Here is a 21,388-nt window from a genome sequence, read left to right as displayed (position 1 = left end):
TTAGTACCATTCACTTCCATACAATGGTATAATCTATTTTGAAATGCCTCTCTGACATTGCTTAATACGGCTGGATTTAATTGTCGACATTCATTTTCTATCCTCTCTCGTAAATCATCCAGAGATTCTGGTTGGGTAGCATAAACTTTTGTTTTTGAATACCCCCATAAAAAGAAGTCTAGGGGTGTTAAATCCGGTGACCTAGGTGGCCACTCCATCATCTGCCCCCTTCTACCTAAATGAATGATTATACCATTGTATGGAAGTGAATGGTACTAATTTTGAACACTTATTGTAACTTCATAATAAATAGCACAGTTAAAAAGATTAAAGAGTTTGAACTGTTGTACAACCCATTTTAGTACAGGCAAATAAGGTGAAAGTAAATAATAAGTAAAATTTGTGCTCTTAAAAGAAAAATTGTTTATCTCATAAACTAACCACTTTAACCTACAAGTATTATACATTTTTGAAATCAGCTCAAAGAGGAGTATCCAAATTTTACATAAAAAATATGAAAAGTAATTTAAAAAAATAAAGGGGATGCTGCTAGGGGTGAGGGGGTGGCTTTTCCAGTAAGTTTAAATAAGCCATAATGCTTGCCTCTTCCAACATAAATTGACGTGTTTTTGGATTTTTTCTAAACACGAGTATTACAAAAGTTATTAAAGGTGGATACTTTTATCTGAAAAGCACTGTATATATACATATATACATATATATATATATATATATATATATATATATATATATATATATATATATATATATATATATGCCATAAATTTGGAGCTGTAATTAGAAAAATGCATGATATATTTTCCCTGGTTCTCTAGATTCCGTATTTTGACTATACAATATTTATCAAAATTTTTGATTCAACACTTCACCTGAAGAGTATAGTTAAAAATAAAAATAATTGGTGTATACGATATACAGGGCTGCGACTGGACTTACCTGGAAAACGGTATATCTTATAGCTTTGCACTAAATCTAACTGCATGAAAATTAATTGCAAAGAAAACTAACAATATATGTTAATTCCGACATCGAAAGTATGTTTCTGAATTCAAATGGAACCTGGACATTTGATATTTCAATTGACAGACGGATTGATATTGAACATTTTTTTTTATTTTTATTTTTTGGGGAAATTTAGAAAATAATAATGTAACATTAGTAAAATTATTTTTCTGTGTAGAGTAGAAACTGATATCTCTTCTCGTTCGAAAGATATTGATTTTTTTTTCAAAGTCTCATTGAGATTGACTTCAAGCATATAAATTCAAAGCGAGATTGGGTAATTCAATTTGTCCTGACAGAGAAACAACAAGTAAAAATTCAGCAATAGCATTTCATTTTAGGTATTTCATAATTTTCATTTAAAGGTTTATTAATCCTTCTAAAATATATCACGCTTCAAAACATATAACACCCGCGGTATCAACGGAATGGTTGCTAGGAGAATTGATGAATTGCACAAATTATCATTTTTTCATAGACAGAATGGTCTAATTAAAATATTTGAAATCACTGTCAGTGATAATTAGTTGATATGCTACTACAGCAAACTGCATTAAATATTTCACAGAAAAATTATATATATATATATATATATATATATATATATATATATATATATATATATATATATATATATATATATAATTTTTCTGTATATATAATTACACATAGAGTTTCCAATAATTAGATTTTTGTAGTTGTCTGTTTCTTATAACTACCTTTAGTGACCTTCCAGTTGAGTTTATGAATATAGGTCATGCCTTCGAAAAATTTTAATAACAAATATATATCTCCCCCACCACTTAACGATAGGATTCTAACAATAAATACGTACATTTTCTCCAGTGTCGTTAGAATTTTTTCTGAAAGTTGTAGGACGCAACGTTTACAAGATATGTTCATATTTTTTATGATCAATTGCTATTTACGTGATTCAATGTCCAAATAAACAGTTATTTAGTCTATATTTCATGAGATCTTCAGTTAGCTCGTGGAATTCACTCATATGCCCTCTAACTACGCTTTTATCCGTCTTTTATATTGTTTTTATTAGGTACATATAATCTAGGGCAAATTATTCCTTTGGTAGCTAATTTAAGTGTTATTTATACTCGCACACAGTTTTATTACCTCTTTTTATTAAATTTCTCCACATTTCTTTATACCCACTACTTATTTCTAATGGAATTACATTAAAAATTGACAAGTATGAGCGCATTCGAAAACAATCTCTCTTTCCGACCATCAGTATTTTCTAAGTAAAATCCAACATAGCTAAAGCAGACATCTTGCTAGAAAGAGAGATATAAAGGGTGTGGATGTTAAGTCATTAACAGCATAGCTTGAAGAAAAGTCCATAATACTAATCTATTGTTGTTGCGAAATAAGTTGTGGAATAAACGTCCTGCAATAACTACGCTAATTCTTTGGCTTCGATCCAATTTATTTTATTTTCACAACTCAAAATATCACTTCCAAATACCTGAGATTATACTGAAGTCGATTTTTAAACATTGATTTCGCATTTTAATTATCTGTTCAAGTTGCTTGGTTCTGAACTGGCTTCTTTTGACCCTTTAATAAGATTTTCAAATAAAAACATCCATTTCATCCATTCCTGTTTTAAAATTATACGTGATTTTCATAACTTTTTTTGTGAATAGCTTGCAAATTACTTACAATATACGAAAAATTGAATCAAGTCGCATCTAACACTACAAACAACAAATCTCCTCACTTTTAGTCACTCGTTTTAGTATGAAATTTGCAGGAAAAAGTGCTACGTTTTATGCATTTGGCGTTTTTTTGTAATATTCCTCTAAATTTAAACTATTATAGTAAATATGAATGTCATTTATAGATAGCTTTTTGAGTGAATATAATTTTAAATCTTAGAGATGGAAACAAACATTTCGTAGTAATATTAAGAGTGGTATTCGAGTACAAAATATAAACTTACACATTAACATTCCACGAGATATTCTACTCAAAACTCATAATTATTCCAAGTCTCATATACTTCATACTTCATATCACTACTGAAGAGTGAATTACATACAACTTCATCTGAAGAGGGCGGATCAGTAAGTGTCTTTTTGATAGAAACACAATTTTTTATCGTAGTGGCATTTAAACTCTATAAATTTGTTAAAAGTCTCAAGTTTTTCATCCCTCATAAAAAATGTTTTCTGTCGGGGTCGTGAACATAGATATTTGTATTTTGGATGATTTTATCATTGAAGCAAGCACAATTTATGGGTTCTTGGCACAAAAACTGAAAATGAATACCCTGGCAAAGTATTGGTACAAAAACATTTTCTATTGATCAAATACATTGGTGTATTATTAATATAATCTCTGGTATGTTATGGTGGATCTACGTTTCGTTTCACGAAGCTGCTCATTTTGAGCTTGAAAAACTCCATATCTTAAGTGAGGTTGCACTAGTGATTTATTTTTATAAATTGCATCCATCCTACAGAAAACTTCCTCATACTCAAATGATCATTAAAAATCGAAACCCCTCAGTTGTGTAAGATGCTCAAAACTTCCACAATTTGCACTTTCTCAGATTTCAATTAACCAGTTTTTCACTAGTACAGTTTCCAAAATATTTATCAAGCCCATCCTCGACTTGCGTGTTTCACTTTTTTCCATCTTCTCTTCAAATTACAAGGTACTCTACTATCAATATCTGTTAACCAAAACAGTGCAAAACTTTTTGAAAAAATATTTTCTACTTCGATTTTATTGTAGACAACGTCTTTTATCCCTTGAGAATATCTTGATACTGCTTTATGAAACGTGTATACTTATGCCCTCAATTCTTGAAATTTTTCAAGGGTATTGAGCAACTAAAGCTCCAATAAGACTTAGTACCGTCAGAGCCGAGCAGATTCTACAATTTTTTCAACAATTCTAATTAAAAAAAATGTTCCTATATATAAGATGTAGCGTAATTGAGAATTGAATTTTCAATAATAGATTTCAAGCAATCAATTATTACTGTTGTTAAAATAATGTTTTCGAAATTACATTCTTAGAATACACAACTCTCATCATAATTACATTTCTTTTTCTGAAGGATGATTTTTAATCGAATAAAAGTAGAAAGAGAGAAAATATTATTACAGAAAATACATTACTATACATACAGTAGTATAAAATGTGTATTATACATATCTGTCGTGAAATAAATAGCTATTATGTACTACTAGACAATACTTTATTATTCACCGCATGACGTCACTTTTGTGATGTATGAATAAAATTGAAATTGTCATAACATTATAAGGACGATCTTATCGTCAGAATTTTCATATTATGTAACCAAACTTGAACCAAATATCATACTTCTCATTCAATCAATTCATTTACCATTTAATCAATTACTTAGAAATTCAAATATTTATATGAAAATATTCGAATCTTTTGAAATAAACCGGGCCGCAGACCATGGTTGTATCATATAATAATTCATATTTATTTTATGATTTGCTAGAACAAATTTATTTGGTGTTTGATCCCAAAAAATGCGCACATATAAATTGGTATTCGAAATATACTTTCCTGCACATTTTACGTCTATGTCTAGTTTAGATCATAGTCATAGAATCGTTATACCTACATCAAATTATGTATGTATATAAATCATGAATACCAGAAAAAATTGAGGAGAAAGCAAAATTGATAGATTCAAAGTTACTGCCAGAGAAATCGGAAAAACTTCTCATGTCTACGTCTGCATACCAAAAAAAAACAGAAATGTCAGAATGATTGGAATGATTGGAATATATTACTGAGGAGATCCAAAATTTCCTTTAATTATGTACTAAATATAATATTTATCACCTTATCACTTAACTACCATGATATACTCCTTGAACAATATTCTATTTCCAACTAATAACAGTAAGTGAAAGCGACAATCAAAATGTTTAACCCTTGACATAAAAACAGCAGCTTATTTTATTTCAATAATATTTGACACATATCAGTGTGGTCGTAATATGTAAATGATTTAAATTTCATTGCAATCGGGTGACTATAAGTTTGTGTTAACTTTTCAATAATGGATTAAAAGATCCGACTATGCATACTCATATATCAAGTGATCAATATCCTCCTGGGTTATCACATTCTATACAAGCTCTATCTCAAGTCAAAAATCCAAAGAGTTTGAGAATACATTGTAAAGTACTTAAACTTCTACCGATTATGTCTAAGAGATAAATTTGAACGTAAAAGATAGAGTATTATTCTACTGAAAAGTTGGATTTTTAATTATGATGCGGTAAAAAATCAGATGTAATTCACATTTGATGAAAGTATCGATTTGATTTATATTTCCTTGTATCTATGTGATTCATTCAACCTCATTTTTATATGAATAGTGAAGGTGACCTGAACTCAAATAATATATACCGTTCAAAAAAAATTAGGGTCTCTTTTTTACCCTATTGATATGTAGGCAGTACCGGAATTCATCACTGAAGATAAGTGTTCCATTCTCGACTCCGCGCCTTTAGTTTTTGGCATCGTCTTATGATGAAGGTAACACCAAGGTCGATATGGAACCGTTAACATTTCGCAGTCCAAGAACGTGTCGAACTTATAACGACTAAATTAATTTGTTCTTGGGGATAGAAAATATACACTATTTATGTAGGGGTACAAACTTTAGAATTGAAAATGAATCGATATTTGGAAACGCAACTGTTAACGTTTAATTCGTATCATTGCAAATTGTCGCTGATGTTTATTTGTATGGAAGATAGATAAACATTTTAGAAATTTGAGGTACACTGCAGAGACAATAAAACTGGCAATAGCAAGGAAAAGAATTGATAGAAATGAAGTATTGAATGAAATGTAAACATAATAACAAAGAAGTAACAATAAAATAAAATAGATCAGAAGATTGATGGATTGATATTAACATAGAGAAAAAAAGGATTGATTACTAGAGTTGATGAAAGTAGAGTGACAAATAGAAAAACGAACTCAGAAGATACTAGAAAAATTTTATTCTTTATAATGAATAGTAAATATAATGATCCAAATTAGCTCTACCCGTATAACAAATGTGAAGCAACATATTTTTGTACCGACGCGCAAATATGACAAATCACTTGTTGTAAATGAAGTCAAATATATACAATCAAAAACTTACCAATATGCTCCAAAAAACTTTGGTTTTATTCTCACTTTCTCAGATATCTAGGGAATTATCCAAAAATCTGTAATAAAAATTATCACGTCAATGATTTGTCTACCTATTAATAATATGCTCAGCTTCAGAATTAATCCAATAAAAATGGTTTGAGAATATTGGAAACTCGTGGAAATTGTATTATTGAATTTTATGGAATAATAGAAAATATCTGTCACTCCTGCCAAAAGTATGTAGATATCAATCGATAAATAAAACTCTTGGAATGAATCTCCAATCTTAACATAGATTGGGAGTTAAAATAACACCGTTACTAATGTAAACATACATATTCATGTGGATATATTAACTGTAACCTGTAGATGACATAGTCAATATCGAATGATATATCGTACCAAAAGCACTTAAGCTTATTATGATTGAAAAATATGAATAAATACTCATATATCATTGGAACTTCCAGAATTAATAAAGTCATACTAAACCCAAATTTGGAATAAATAGCGAATTAAATAGGTTCTACGGTTTGGTTTAATTTCGACATCAAGATATTTTGATACGAGGGCAGAAAACGTTGATAAAATATTTATAAATTGTTCTACGTAAACTACAGTTACATATACGTTTACATATTATTAATGTGAAAATTATATATTTATTTTTTCATTTGTTTCTAGCTCATTTGACTAGAAATATTGGTATTTCTGTATTTATACACACAAAAATGATTGTTTGAGAATAACATGAATTACAAGAGCTTTTTGTAATTGCATTAAATCTTACATCACGACTTTTTCGTCTTTAGTCTTTACAATTTAATAATTCATTTGTAGTATATGGGAGACCAAATAAATTGCTTTTCTCTCCAGTAACATTCCTAGCTATGAATTTATAAAAACAGATTAATGTCTCCACTAACCTTGATAATTGTTTCTATTTCATTTCAACCACACAACACATAAGCTTACAAAGTGAATATGAAAGGATAATAATTGTTTTCAATTAGGTTGTAAATAAAAATTATATCAAAATATTTTCCATACCTACCCGGCAAGCAATATGCCGTTTAAATTCGTGTAATACATGGGTAGGTGATACTGAAAAGGTCGCGGTACAATATTTAGCATCGTTAACAACGTAATCACTATGACCACCAGGTTCTGCTGATAAACAGGGTGATCCGAGACTTGATCAAAGAAATTTCGGAGTGAGTAGATGACGTGAAAATAATGTTGCGATATAAAAAAAATTTCTCATACGATCGCTCGTTTCGGAGCTATAAGCCTTTAAAGTTGCGAAATCAGAACTCATTCCAGTACGTTTTCTAAATTATACATTATGAATTTTCAATGGATGATGACGTAGCTCCTTGTTATATGTTTGTTGGAATATATAATTCCACACTGCTTTCTGAAGGCCAATGATTTATTGAAAATATTTACAGGAATATTCAAACACAATTAAACATTTCTTGGAAAACCAATGATTGAATAAATAAACATTTGTACTACACACTAGCGAAGATTATTGGCATAAGGAAAAGAGATTAATAATTATTTTTCATCTAGTAGTCTACTATCACATAAGCTACTACATGATATTCAATTAAAAATTGCAAGTGACTCAATATCAGATTGCTGTCATTCTTCCCAAAATCTGTCATCAATAATCATCCCATCGTATTTAAAGTTTCAATATGGTACAATTTACCTTTAGTGAATATGCCGACATGCATTTGATGTATGATTTGGCTTCTTGTAACTCGTCAGAAGCCAGAGGATTGTATACGGAACACTTTTTTGCGAAGAATTATAACCAACTGTGGAACTTTTGTTAGGGTACGGGAAACAAGTTTGTCTACATAAATTGATGATACTAATTTCAATTATTTTAAAATGATATTTTAAGAAGTGTCCTAACAAAAAAAGGTAGAGAAAGTCAACAACGAACTTTACGAATACCAGCTTTAGAGCAAAATGCATTAGATGCAGTTGATGCTGATCCCACAACTAGCGTACGCAAAATGTCACTACAATGTAACGTATCAACGACAACTATTTATAGGATTTTCCAGGAGCAGCTTCTTTACCTCTTTCACAATCAAAAAGTGCATGCCATGGAAGCAGAGGATTATCAAGTAAGACTGACCTACGCTCGTTGGTTTCTAGATAAACAAAGAGTTGATAATACATTTGTTGCAAAAGTACTTTCTACTGATTATGCTGGTTTCATATGGGACTGTTTTATTAATTTCCATAATTTACTTTTATGGACAGATTGAAATCTTCACCTCGAACATAGAGTCAAAATCGATTTTGTGCTAATATGTGGCAGGTATAGCCGCTAATAATTTAGTAGATCCAATTTTTTTTATATCAACCTGAATGGTTAGCGATACTTATAATTTCTCCAAAATGATTTGGATATTTTCATGATGTGATATTTCTCTAAACATCCGCAGAGACATATGGCTCATGCACGATGGAGGTTAATTGGTCGGGAAGGCCCATTTGCATAGACACCACATTCGCCTGTATTGAATACATTGGATTTTTTCAGATAGTAGTGTAGAATTATTTATTGCGTCAAACACACTACATGGATATACGTAATCATCCATTAAAAATTCATAATGTTCGAATGTATAAATTAGAAAATATACTTAAATATAAGTTCTGATTTCTCAACTTCATAGACCTATAACTCAGAAACGAGACGTCACATGGGAAACTGAATTATTGTATAATCATTAGTCTTGAGAGAATAGGTATTGGTACTTTTAAATAACCAGATATTTACCGTCTTATATTGTGGTTAAAATTTAACGCCTGATAATGAAATAGTGCTACCAGTAAATAGTTTAATGCAGTAATTACCAAAGTGGTCCCGATGGACCACCAGGGATCCACGGGACACTCGACGGAGGTCGAACTAAAATGTTGGCTTGACTTCTCCTATCAATATAGGCAGATAATATTCCATGAAGCTTAGCGACTGTTACGTGTAAAAACTTACATATTCAATATTATTGAGTACAACGCGTCGAGTTACCGCGCCAGCCGCCGAGTGCCGTCTAAAACACTTGTTCAGACGTGCAAATTAATACGACTTGTGGTGATGTGCTTGCAATCTTGCATTAACTTGTTTGATTCTTCACCAATATAAATACGAATGTCAAGGCTAAGCGTTATACATTTGTTTCTGGAATATCAAATAGTATGTACCTAACTGTCTATTTGTTACATGCATACAGTTCTATTTTATATACTATTTTTTTACAATTTATTATAAACGAAAAATGGAAATTAGATGGAAATAAATATCTTCCAACCGACTTGCTGTATGAGAATATTTATATTTTATGAAACTATGTGAGTTCAGTATTTAATTTTTACTACGTACCCACTACACGCAAAAATTACAAATACATTATTTATTACAATATAAATCTTATATTGTAATAAGTATATGTATTGAACGTAGAGCCTTGTTTCTTCGGTATTTACACGAAAAATATTACCTACATATATCTTATTTATATTCAGGGAATTTATTTCATTATAATGCAATGTTTCAAGCTTGTAAGTGTGAAGCTTTTAAACTAGGGGATGGACGCAGGGGTCAATTTTCTGAAAGGGAGGGGAAGGCTCAATAACGAATAGGCTCATTGTTCGATGTCTCTAGGCACCATATCTACTATTTTTAATGCTTCAAAATACCTCACATTTTGTATAGAGAAGAAAATATTCAAAAAACGTATAAAAAACATGAAAAATCCTCGAAACTAGACAACTTGCGGTACCTTCTGTTTCCTCCCCTCACCTCGACATATCGAGCTCATATATACGTTAAAATGTCATATTTGACCTCTGCTATTCGAATATCGTATTGAAAATCAGATCCTGGGAAATATATTGGGTCTATTGAAGAAAAACCGGAATTTTGACGTATTTTTTACAAAAATAGGAAAATGGGCAAATTTTCGATTTGAAATTTGAAGCATTTCTCGAGGTCGGAACTTGAAAGTAATAACATGTTCATGTTCAGGAGGGTCAAAATATGTAAAATAGACCCTAAGAACGTCAAAATTGCTCACCTGACTTTTTCACGGGAAGGGGGGTGTAACCTCAAAAATCGACCCCCCTGCCCCTCCTATGGCGAATTTCGAGGGGCTCCCGATCTGCCCAATATACCAATTTTCATGCTTCTATCATTAATGGCCACTTATTCTTGAAAATTCACTGTTTATTCTCGTATAAGCATCATACCTTCTAGAAATTCGTCATAGCTGAGTGATGTATGTTGTTTGGTTGAATTCATCTATTTTTCAATTTTCAACATCTATTTTCAATACGTGTGTTATGAGATCATTAGGAATATTTGTGTACATTGGGACAACGTCTAGACATATGATTTTAGAATTGTGGGGAATATGTACTGAATCCAAAAATGCTTGCGCTAAATGAGTTTTGATGTTTGATAAACTGTTGGCAAGGTATTTGGATAATTTGTAGAAAGGAGACATGACACTATTGGAGGCATTGGTATATTCGGTTTATGTAATTTTGAAAGACCATTTAGTTTTGGTGGTAAAGCAAATTATCCAAATAACTTGTCAACAGTTTATCAAAAATAAGCAGAAATCGTTTTTACATAAAAGACTCAAGAAGTTTTTGAATGCAGTTATATATTTTCCGTGCTTTCGAAATTGTGATTGTGATTAATGCTGTCAACAAAATAAGAAGCAATGCATTGATTACACACTTATTTTACATACCGAAGAATGCTGATTGTCGAAAGGTGCATGCTTCGAATCAGTTTTAGACCTTGTGGAAAGTGAACATCCTGATTTAAAAGGAAGCCTGATCTATTTTGAAGCAGACATCGCGTTTTTGACAGATTTGTTCAAAAAATTTAATAACCTCATTCTACAATTACAAGAGGACAGAATCAATTAAAACAAAGAGTGTGATTTCAGCTTTTCTTGGTGAATTGAAATTCACGAAGGACATTATTTGTCACAGGTAGAATGTCTCGATGAATATATTCAGTCAACTTTTCAACATTTGATGATTTTTAAATCAGATAAGATATTATGTCGCTGGAAATACCACTATAGATCATAAAACGGCAGTGGAGACTGTGATATTACAAGGGGAGCTAGCACTAATGAGGAGTTAAAAGTGACATTTAAAAAGAGGGTATCAAAAATTTTGGTTGCAGGAAGAAATACCTGAAAAATATCATGGACTAAGCAAAAGCTTATGAAAGCGTCTCCCTAGTCATATAGTGTCTAAAAAGCTTTAGTGCCGTTATAAACTTTTTATCAAAAAAAAGCAGATTGAATATCACAAAACGGATAGTTTGTGGTCATTTCTTACAAAACTCAAGCCTAATATTGACAATTTTCTGTCAATCCATCAATTACAGCCCTGTCAAAAAATTTATATTTTTTGTTAGTTCCATTGTAGAAGTTACAGTACTGTGCTGTGAGTCACTGTAATTTCGAAAAAGTTAAGTTGGATGGAGTCACTTCTTCGATTGGCTAATTTTATTTTTTGGAAATATCTGCTCATTCCCTATATAAGGAGAAGGTGAAGCAAATTAATTATGACTTTCATGAACGACTTTATACACACTATGTGTGTACCTAGATAGTGGGAATAGATAAAACAAAGAAAATTTTTTTTGCAATATTTGTAACAATTGAGTGGTTACAGATCAATAACTTTGATATAGAGACCAAAATGCTTATAAAGGAGTGGTTCATCACCGCTGAGAAAATTCAAGATACTTTGGCGCTAGATGTTTACAAAACCCAATGTGTGTGATATATCAGTAGTTTTCCAATTTTGAACAATCTTCTTTTGAAGATTGATTCAAATACTTGGAGAAACATTAATGGAAATTACATCGGAAAATCAAACTATCTACCCATTTTTTTATATTCAGTGGATCAGAAGTGAAATGAAATGACCAGCACTTTTATAACATTATATCGAATTTGAGTTATTGGTAGACAGAAAACTCACTTCAATGTGTAATAGGTGGCTGTGATTATAGATAAAATTAGATTTCAAGTTGTTTTTGACAAACTGATTTCAGTAACTTATCAAAAAAAGACGAAAATATGAGTTAAAATTATTTATTCTTCCAACGTATTTGCTCTAAAGTGAAATTAAAACGTTGAATGAATAAATTATACCGTATAGGAAAGTTGTTTACTGCTAAAGTTATTACCAACTAATTTCCATTTTTTTTCCATAATTAAATGTTTATTACCAGGAATATTTCATGAGGAAACTTTCAGTAATATACTAATATTCCACTGAAAATAATATTAGCTAAATGGTTTCTGAACTATCAATGAATGAATACATTAAATCAATCTCAATTACATCGACAAGAATAATTTTAAATAATATAACATAATTTCGAAGAAGAAGGAGAAAAGAAACTGTCTAACGGTGAAAGATAGCAGAATATTGAAGATATAAATTTATATTGCAGTACAAATATTTGAATGTCTAGTAACTAGTGAAGAAGTTTCTTAAAAAACAATAAATTATAAAACTGTTGGAAAAGCAGAAGTGAATAGATAAAGAGTTTGTGTTACGAAAGAAGCATGAATAATGGATACGTGAAAAATTATTGCTAATAAAAGGAAAGCAGAGTGTAAATGAGTATTTTGAAATATGTATATTCAGAGAAATTTGAATGATACTTTTGGAAGGTACTGAGAGGAAGAAGCATTATAGGTGATATAAAATAAGGAGAGGAAACGAGTAACATAAAAATAAAAAAATAAATGAAGCTTACATAAGAAATAATATAAACGACGTATACTTGCAAACGAGTGTAGCAGAAGACAAGTAAACAATGAGAGGATTTTGGAAATAAGCAGAAAGACTGTCAAGAAAATGGTGAACTATTCCATCTGTCTCTAGAAGATAACACAAATCATGTAAAAGAAGAAACTGTAAATTTTGGAAAATATTGAACCTAAGAAGACCTTATAAATATGAAAAAGATACTTTGGAAACAAACAGGGGGCATCATAGGCTTTATAGAGAGAAAGAACTGAGGGTTCATCAAAATAGACTTAATCTGTTGTAATATTAATTGGATTGGAATTAGGATTAGTCTTTATAACCGAATATGAAACATATGTCATTATTTATAGATATTCAAGTTCCACACTATTAGCATCATATTTGGAAAAAATTGGTGGTTTGTGGAAATTGTTAAATTTTCTATAATTTTCAAATATCTACTAGTGCCAACTAAGATGAAGAAATTTCCTGTTGAATACACCTGGTTGTGAGATATAGTGGAAAAAGTTTTTGTTCATTATTAAACTGAGTAGAAGAGTGCAAATAGGTAGTAGCAGTAACTTTTTTTGTGTATTATTTCTGGAAATATCTCATGAAAAATATATATGTAACAAACAAATTGTGTATGGAGATAGAATTGTTCAAACAATATTGAAATAAATCTCACCATCATAAACCAATGTGATTTTCTATGGAACTTTGACATTATGATATCTTGAGCATATTGTTTCCACAAAACAAGAGCCGATAAGAAACTTGATACATTAGACTTTAAGAAAATTTTATTAATTTGCAACTAAGAAAAATGAAATATTGGAATAATCCAAAAAGTAAAAAGTCTTATCTGCATGAAACCTGACATACTATTAAAAAATTGTGTGCCAGATTATCCACGTCAAGTTGATACTATGATATATAATGTTCGAGAAAATAAGAATCTTGAAATTAGTTTGATAAGTCCTACGAAGGAGATTATAATATAATATCGTCGTTACACAACAATCGACGGAGCAAGAATGCATGAAATTTGATATTACTATTTCTATGGAAACTCATATTTGAATGACAAAGATTTTTTTAATAAAAATCAATTCGGGAATTATTATGATTTCCAATCAAGGTATCGTCACAAACAGAATTACCACTCTATATTCTATATTCAATAAAACATTACAATCCATTTTTCCACAAAACTTGTCACAGACAGATGAGAAGCTTCACTGAAAATAAATTGGATTAAAAGTTTTTCGTCAAATCATTAGGAATCGTAATCGTAGGGTGAATTCACGTTGGAAAAGGATTTTAGATGTTTCGAGTAACTTTTCGGAATGACTATTGGTCATCTAAATTTGAGTGTTTGTGGATCTATCTATGATAAAATTGTATAAATTTCTTGTGATACATCAAATTTTGATAACACAAAGTCGCGAAATAGTGCATATGTATCAAAATTTATGATATTGGTATCATAAAATGATGAGATATTGATTGGGAAAAATGCAGGAATGGGTTACGGTAGCACTAGTACGAGTATTAGCAATGGCACCGTGAAACTTATTGCCCAGGAAGTCAAAAAAGGAAGTTGAGAAATATCGACGATAAGTACACAACATCTCAAAGGTAAAAAAAACTGCTCTAGATGATATCGGTGGGGCAGTATTGTGACGAATTGCTAGTAGTTGATACGCAAGTACACGTTTATATTGACAAATTATGAGTTTTGATAGCATAAAATGAAAACCAAAAGTACAATGTGGAAACATATATTCGTCACTCTCACATTAACACAAAGTTTGGTCTAAGAACAGCAATGAAAGATTATACAAATCAATTGAAAGGGACATCGATTGGTAATGCTTTATTCTGGACGAAAAAGCTAGTCCCAAAGAGGTCATGACTCATAACAATGATTATTAGTTAATATATTCCTTTCACTGTGAGAATTGATGTGAGTGGATTGAATTTGCTGGAATTCTCTCTTTTTTTATGAAAAAGTTCATAGAACTCTCCCCATTTTGTCAGTCAAAATCTTGGGAAATAACAAGTGTGCAATGTGGGAAACAAAAGAATCTAAGTAAAATTAGTTATAATGATAATAGTTGAGTTATATCCAAATAAACATTTATGTAGATAAATAGATTATCTCTTTGAATACGAATATAAAAGAAGTGATAGAAACGAGTAACCAGATAAAGTACCTAACATTCCCAAACCAACCACTCAGAATTAGGCTGAAGGTTAAAGCTGTAGATTCGGTAAAAACAACAAAAAATACAGAATTCGTAGAATAACTCCATACACAAATAGACATTGGCGATGATTACAATTAATACCTTTTAAAATTCAGCAAATCTTGAGAGATTGCGAAACAACGAGAACGTTATCCGATTTTAGAAGGAAAAAATGACCATAAATTAACAGAGAAAACCCGACTTATGACAAGTTACAATTAGACCAAGAGGTATTAATGCAAGAAATGTATATTATGTTTGAAAAACACTTAGAAGTAAAAGTGAACATTAAAGAGATCAAACTGGGAGTTAACATATGCTTAGCCGACTTAGAAAATGAGGAAGAGAAAAACGATATACATTTTTCTATTCATTTACACCACCCCACAGCCTAAGGGTTAACCAATAACTTAGAAAGACATACATTAAGAGTTAACAATTGCACAATGATAGATGAATAATGCAAATTAACAATACTACATTTAGATGAGAAGTTAATAAGATGGTATACAAAGAGAATGTCTCGATTTCATTTCAGAGTAAATATGTCGAGAGACTGTATCTCTTCTAATACTACTTTTCTTAAAAAAGTGCTCATTTACAAGCTCTCTAATCCACGGAAATACTATTAGGTGTAGGAATAAACATAAGACACTTTGTATATCGATCGATGCGTATTGCACATATTGTAGCTTTAGAGAACGTTCACACGTTCTGAAGGTGGAGCTTTTGATCAATAATCGAAACAAAACAGTTATAGGCCTCAATATCCTGTATCACACATGTCGCCATTACGGATCAAACAAAGAGACAATACCAGAAACTATCATATGCTGACCTTGTTCTGCAGATGCCCAGAAATATACGTGATCACGTCAACCCTTATCTGCCATGGAGGTAACGTTGATTTCATTGTTTTTATCAATTGCATAATTGAAATTAATTTTGTTTCGCCTAGGTTTAAGTGAGTTGACAAAAATTTCAATTATATGGAGTTATTTCTTCTATAAGGTAATGTTCTTGTTTTGCTTAGCACATTCACATTCACATTCTAAAACTCATATTACAAAATAAAATTAATTGCATTATTTCAAACAGAGATTTGTGGCAGAGCAGTTTCTGCAGTTGTTAACTATTTGTGAGAGAGGAGGAAAACTCGTAGATAACCATTTCATTAATAGAACACTGCCAAAATATTTCAGAATTGTTTTGAGTTATTTATTGTGTTCAGAGTCTGAAGTTTAAGAAATTTTTTGTTTAGTCTGTTCAACTTCAAATCTTCTCTGAATAGACTATTCAGTTTTTTATCAGTACATTGACACATGAAACCTAAAGAAAGAAACTCAGCGAACAAACACCATACCAATTATTAAACTTTTAATCCTGAGGAAAATGCGGTCCGCTTGAAATGTAGTTGTTCGACATGCCCTTAGGAGAAGGCTTAATCCCTGTCTCATTAAGTATTATTTCTATTCGTCTCAAAGATACCTTCACGAAAAATTGAGTGTTATTCGTTATTTTGCACAAGTTATTATTTTTATGAGATTATGTATGATTAAGTAGTGAATGAACATTTTTTTTTAATGTAAATAGTAACCTTACATATATTTTCAGTTTTTCATAATATGTTTAATTACTGCTCAAACTACTGTTCTAGTTAAGAAAGATACACTTTTGTATGATGCTTTTATAAAACTATATCTCTTTAATGAAGCTGTACTTCTATTCAAGATAATCTTCAGACTTGCACTGCCATTATTTTATAAGGAAGAAACTTCTTTGACCTAATAATGTTACAAACGGTTAATACACTATCATCATTTTGTAATTCAGATGTATGAATATGTAAAAGAATATTCTACAATACTTTACATACTAACCATGGATCATTTTCATTAGAAAAGTCTTTCAGTCGACCAGTTTGAGGGCGGTTTTTGACTCTTTCTTTCATTTGCAGTTTTGGTGACTTGACCACGATTTTGAATACGTAACATTAAATAAGTGATCTACCTCATACTAAGATATTTTACGACCTCTTATCATAACGAGCATTCAAAATATGTTTTTGTTCTTACTACATATGTTGTGTTATAAGATCTCTTACTCTGTTCGAGGAGACATTTCCGACAAATCATTTCAATACTTAATGAGACTTATTCTCATACCCATAATCATATGAATCTACTTTGCAAGTTTTTTTAAGTTGATAGTAAAAGTACAAAATGGAAATATTTTATGATACACGCTCAAGCTGTAAGTCGGGAAACAAGAAAAGTGAAATATCTCTAAAACTATTACCGCACTGCACATTTATTGTTACAAACTTTGAACTTATTCTAGAAACATGAGTTTTTCGTATAATAAAATATCTTATATGTTTGATAGCAGTCACATAATAAATTTTATCTCTGACGTCTGAAGATTAAAATAAAGTATTATTTTCTACCAAAATTCTATGTGCTTTCCAAATTTATTGTTCATATTGCTAAGAACTATTCACTATAGTATATTTTTTTCAAACTGCACGTTTATTTCACAGCATGTCATCCATTTTTCAAAGAAGGATTTCAGCAAAATGAATTGTGATGTAACCGTATGTTTGTTTTTCGAATTATCTCGAGTTTTACTCACAGTAAACGATTCGTTGTGTCACAGAGCACATTCAAAATTGTTTATCAGAAATAATAAAGTAATAACTAATTCGATAAATATCGTTGCTACCAGTTTTTAGCATATTTATCAATACTTTTATTTCAAGAAATTGCTTTTTGTGAAAAGCTTATAATTTTTTCATTCCATATATTGCTAGGAAACGAGATGTAATGGAGACAAGCTCTACTTATATTTCAGGCTGTCTCAATCAATCTCAATATTAGTGCCTGATCCATCGATTGGAAACATTATTATAATAGATATTATAATATGTAAAATATTTTTCCAATGCTGTTAATTATTGTGGTGCAATAGTTATTTCTGTCTTATAGCCACTTCCAAGTTCACAAAGAAAGTAATTTCCTGTCCACATCACACTCTATTCGAAGGTTCCAATGAAATATTAGTCTTAATTTTAAAATTTTCTCTGCCTTCTAGTAGCATCAGCTTAATGTAAATGTGTGATTATATTATTCTTTAAACTCGCTGATGAGTTTTTCTTATTTTTTCATATATTTCTAGCTTTGCTTTTAATACGTAGTGCTTACAAAATTGTTTTTCTATAACTATATTTTCTAGTAATCTTCTATAATTTCGTTCAAAAATTTGGTAGACTACTGGAAGATTAGTTGGAAAATATATTTGCAGATACATTTAGAGATTCTTCCTAAAATTTCACCGATTTTGGACGGTTAGTTTCTATTTGATAATCATATAAGTGAGTCTCTATGAACATTTTTCTGAAAATAGAAAAAACTGAGTATCAAGGTGTCAAATAAATTGCAAAAAGCATTGAAGAAAATATAAAAACTCAAAAATTATAAATGTGAACCTTATGAAATGCAATTACACCCAGCATTATACTAAGATGATCATGATAAACAATAACAATTATGAATAATATGAATAATATTTTGTTTTCCCATAAAGCGACATTCTACATGAACGGATCCGTTAATGAATATAATTGTTGGTACTTGTCGGATAATAATCTGCAATATCCGCAAAACCTGAATATTTGGTGTAGAATATTTAGAGGAATAATGGAACTCATTGAACACTCTAATTCCGCACAAACAAGTGAGAGGAAGAGGATATAGTGTCCGGCAAGGTCTTCAGATTTCTACTAAACACACTTGTTTACACTACCACTACACCAAAACTCACAATTACACTGTCTATAACCAAGTTATCGTCTTTAGAGACTGGAGGTCAATTAAAACCTATTAACTTGATGTACCTATTCTATACAAAATTTTACCACCAATGAACCATAATTCCAGCGAAAAAAAATGGTGTGGTCTGCAAGGAATAGACCCTTTGTCCATATTTAAACTGTTCTTAAATCAAGTAATTTGAATGCTTGCAAATGCATCCAACAATTTATTTTTGGATACACTTTCTAACAATTTCACATTAATAATTATGCTTATGACTGGTGGTGGTGCAGGTATGTATATGACATTTTCACTTTATTTAATACGAAAAAGGTTAATGTAGAAGTATTCGTTTTGGAAATCAATTCAAAATGTCCAACTATGAGGTTTACGTATGAAAATAATGAGCAGTTAGCATTCTTAGAAGCTTTGGTAATTAAGAATAGTAATAGGTTAGGATTTGATTTATTTAGGAAAAACACCGCTACGTTCAGGTAGCTCCCGGCTGATTCTTTCTATTATATCCAACATAAGATGGTCTTCACTTCCTGGTACATCATTCAATTCACTTTCCACTTAAGGTCGAGGGATGTAGCCGTACTAAACGGTTATCATAAGAGATATGTAAATAGCTTAATTAACTGTCTAAAATCAAAATGAAAAACTAGAAAAATTTACTCTGGTATTTTTCAATCCTGTTTATACAAAGGGATTGGAAATAGTATTTGACAGAGTGGGTTTCAAATTGGTTTATTTATCCAACAATGCATTAAAATAATTGTTGGGTAATCCTGAATATAAAATACCAAATATGGAAAGTTTGGTATATACGACTTTAGCTGTAGTGATTGTAACGCGAAGTATATAAGGTAGACTAAGAGATCTGTTAATGTCCAGCTTAAAGAGCACATGGCTCATTTAAAATACGGACGGGTCGAAAAATCGAGTATTGCCGATCACGCTGCCAATCATAATGATGACATTAATATTAATAATGTAGAATTGTTAAAAATTGCATCCAATAATTGTTGGATGCATTTGAAAGCATTGAAATTACTAAATGTAAGATAACTGAAATATTGAAATATTGACCAATTCCTCACAGCCCACCATATAGTTTAGTACTTTAGGATTAAATTTGAAGATTTCCGCCAAGGAGGCTTTCCCTCTGGAATTAATTTCCGCGCGAAGCTTTATTCATGGGAAAATTTAGTATAAAACAGGTAACTCAAGTTAATATGTTTTAGTGTACCTTCACTGTTTGACAACGATAACTTTGTTATCGAAACGCGCGTCATACTGTGTTCAGTATGAATATCACTAACGGTTCCAAGAATTCGAACTTGGTTCGGATTTCTGTCCATTTGATTCTTTTCTATATAACTATTTGAAATTTATAGTTCATAAGGATTTATCTCAAACCCTCCCAGAACTAAAAGATCGAATTGAAACGCGGTACAACAATAATTCCTCATATTCACTACGGTTATTCGTTAATAGACTAGCCACTTGTATACCCTTATGATATTTCTGTAAAAAACTATTCACCTCAACTCTTTGCACCATTACGGTTACATACCGTACTAACGAAATATTAAACAACTTTACACAGAGTTCGTTTGCCAATGCAAGTTGGAACAGGCAAAAAGTTTGAAATTCATAAGAAGTTAGGTAAGTGCCTGAAATTAGATATTTGATAGTATGTTCTGTTTTTTTACTTGTATTCTAGAAAGATTTATGACATGTGGTTGTGCCATTTATATAACAACTAGCTGACCCGGCGAACTTTGTTCCGCCTTAATGGCAATAAATAAGCAGTTTTTTTTAATTGGAAAAAATACAAAAAAAATGAAGTACCTACATTAATCATTCATAATTATTTCTGTATTTTAGTACATAGGTTGCTCTTCATTTAAGTACCTTGTGATACACGACATTTTTTGTTTTATTATCAGGCCCAAAAACAAACCACCAAACGCGTACCGTTGCATAGTTTTATTATTGATTTCTTACAAATATCAAATTGTCATCCATACGTCATTACATATCTGTCATTATACGTCAATTACATAGCTGTCATTTCCGTTTTGTTATTCCAAGTCTGATTCTTTTTTGTTATACCACGTTTTATAGTGACTGACGTTTCATGTCAAGTCACACGGGAATGCTGTCGAACGGGATAAAAAGTATCCTATGTCCTTTTCCTGGCTCTAAACTACCTCCCTGCCAATTTTCAGCTAAATAGGTTCAGCCGTTCTTGAGTTATAAGTGGGGTAACTAACACGACTTTCTTTTATATATATTGATGATAAATGAGGG

At 30.8% G+C, this 21,388-nt stretch overlaps 1 protein-coding gene across 1 annotated transcript in view; it reads right to left on the bottom strand.

Annotated features, from left to right (window-relative positions):
- Positions 1–21,388, bottom strand: part of LOC130448639 (uncharacterized) — a 112,437-nt gene that overhangs the window by 86,736 nt on the left and 4,313 nt on the right. Inside the window, exon 2 of the mRNA XM_056786088.1 lies at positions 6,197–6,263. The gene's annotated coding sequence lies outside the window, so the exon portion shown is untranslated. The remainder of the gene's footprint in view (positions 1–6,196; positions 6,264–21,388) is intronic.

Source organism: Diorhabda sublineata, chromosome 9, assembly GCF_026230105.1.
Source record: "Diorhabda sublineata isolate icDioSubl1.1 chromosome 9, icDioSubl1.1, whole genome shotgun sequence".
NCBI classification, from domain to species: Eukaryota; Metazoa; Arthropoda; class Insecta; order Coleoptera; family Chrysomelidae; genus Diorhabda; species Diorhabda sublineata.
The sequence above is the reverse complement of the archived record's forward strand: the minus strand, read 5'-3'. Positions and strand labels throughout refer to the sequence as shown.